The sequence below is a fragment of the Synchiropus splendidus genome, unplaced genomic scaffold (assembly GCF_027744825.2).
Source record: "Synchiropus splendidus isolate RoL2022-P1 unplaced genomic scaffold, RoL_Sspl_1.0 HiC_scaffold_45, whole genome shotgun sequence".
In the NCBI taxonomy this organism is placed as follows: Eukaryota; Metazoa; Chordata; class Actinopteri; order Syngnathiformes; family Callionymidae; genus Synchiropus; species Synchiropus splendidus.
In genome coordinates this window covers 97,501-100,000 of record NW_026527079.1, presented here as the reverse complement: position 1 = coordinate 100,000, position 2,500 = coordinate 97,501, and positions in this window count along the sequence as shown.

Genomic DNA, 2,500 nt, shown 5'->3' with positions numbered 1-2,500 from the left:
TTCGGGCGACCTAATTTTTTGTCACTCAAAGGGTTTGGGCGCCTAATTTTTTGTCACAGCTCCGGCACCTAATATTTTGTCACTCTGGGTCTCCGACCCAGAGAGCCTCCGGGACCGCCCCAGGACCCCCTGCCCGGCTCCGGGGACCCTCCCCGGGCCTGAGGGACCGGCTGGACCCGGGAGGGTCCGGGTCTTCTCGGACCTCCGGGGGTCAGGAGGGGCACTCGGTCGCCTGGCCTGCCCGACCGAGGCTTGCGGCTGGCCGGGCAAAGAGCACCGTGATTCGCACCCTTGAGCTCCAGTGAAACCCCTGGAAGACATAAGCCCGACCCCACCGGGGCTCGACTTGGTACAATTTTCGCGCGACCTAATTTTTTGTCACTCAAAGGGTTTGGGCGCCTAATTTTTTGTCACAGCTCCGGCACCTAATATTTTGTCACTCTGGTTCTCCGACCCAGAGAGCCTCCGGGGCGGCCCCAGGACCCCCTGCCCGGCTCCGGGGACCCTCCCCGGGCCTGAGGGACCGGCTGGACCGGGGAGGGACCGGGTCTTCTCGGACCTCCGGGGGTCAGGGGGGGGGCACTCGGTCGCCTGGCCTGCCCGACCGAGGCGTGCGGCTGGCCGGGCAAAGAGCACCGTGATTCGCACCCTTGAGCTCCAGTGAAACCCCTGGAAGACGTAAGCCCGACCCCACCGGGGCTCGACTTGGTACAATTTTGGCGCGACCTAATTTTTTGTCACTCAAAGGGTTTGGGCGCCTAATTTTTTGTCACAGCTCCGGCACCTAATATTTTGTCACTCTGGTTCTCCGACCCAGAGAGCCCCCGGGACCGCCCCAGGACCCCCTGCCCGCCTCCGGGGACCCTCCCCGGGCCTGAGGGACCGGCTGGACCGGGGAGGGACCGGGTCTTCTCGGACCTCCGGGGGTCAGGGGGGGGCACTCGGTCGCCTGGCCTGCCCGACCGAGGCGTGCGGCTGGCCGGGCAAAGAGCACCGTGATTCGCACCCTTGAGCTCCAGTGAAACCCCTGGAAGACATAAGCCCGACCCCACCGGGGCTCGACTTGGTACAATTTTCGCGCGACCTAATTTTTTGTCACTCAAAGGGTTTGGGCGCCTAATTTTTTGTCACAGCTCCGGCACCTAATATTTTGTCACTCTGGTTCCCCGACCCAGAGAGCCTCCGGGGCGGCCCCAGGACCCCCTGCCCGGCTCCGGGGACCCTCCCCGGGCCTGAGGGACCGGCTGGACCCGGGAGGGACCGGGTCTTCTCGGACCTCCGGGGGTCAGGGGGGGCACTCGGTCGCCTGGCCTGCCCGACCGAGGCGTGCGGCTGGCCGGGCAAAGAGCACCGTGATTCGCACCCTTGAGCTCCAGTGAAACCCCTGGAAGACGTAAGCCCGACCCCACCGGGGCTCGACTTGGTACAATTTTGGCGCGACCTAATTTTTTGTCACTCAAAGGGTTTGGGCGCCTAATTTTTTGTCACAGCTCCGGCACCTAATATTTTGTCACTCTGGTTCTCCGACCCAGAGAGCCCCCGGGACCGCCCCAGGACCCCCTGCCCGCCTCCGGGGACCCTCCCCGGGCCTGAGGGACCGGCTGGACCGGGGAGGGACCGGGTCTTCTCGGACCTCCGGGGGTCAGGGGGGGGCACTCGGTCGCCTGGCCTGCCCGACCGAGGCGTGCGGCTGGCCGGGCAAAGAGCACCGTGATTCGCACCCTTGAGCTCCAGTGAAACCCCTGGAAGACATAAGCCCGACCCCACCGGGGCTCGACTTGGTACAATTTTCGCGCGACCTAATTTTTTGTCACTCAAAGGGTTTGGGCGCCTAATTTTTTGTCACAGCTCCGGCACCTAATATTTTGTCACTCTGGTTCCCCGACCCAGAGAGCCTCCGGGGCGGCCCCAGGACCCCCTGCCCGGCTCCGGGGACCCTCCCCGGGCCTGAGGGACCGGCTGGACCCGGGAGGGACCGGGTCTTCTCGGACCTCCGGGGGTCAGGGGGGGCACTCGGTCGCCTGGCCTGCCCGACCGAGGCGTGCGGCAGGCCGGGCAAAGAGCACCGTGATTCGCACCCTTGAGCTCCAGTGAAACCCCTGGAAGACATAAGCCCGACCCCACCGGGGCTCGACTTGGTACAATTTTGGCGCGACCTAATTTTTTGTCACTCAAAGGGTTTGGGCGCCTAATTTTTTGTCACTCAAAGGGTTTGGGCGCCTAATTTTTTGTCACAGCTCCGGCACCTAATATTTTGTCACTCTGGTTCTCCGACCCAGAGAGCCTCCGGGGCGGCCCCAGGACCTCCTGCCCGGCTCCGGGCCCCCCCCATCGGCCTGAGGGACCGACTGGACACGGGAGGACCCCTTGAGCTCCAGTGAAACCCCAGGATCGACCTCATGTTTTGTCACTTGAGGAAGAATCTTCAGAAATAATTTGAACCCTAACCTTAAAACTTACCCTAACCCTCTAACCCTAACCCTAACCCTAACCCTCTAAC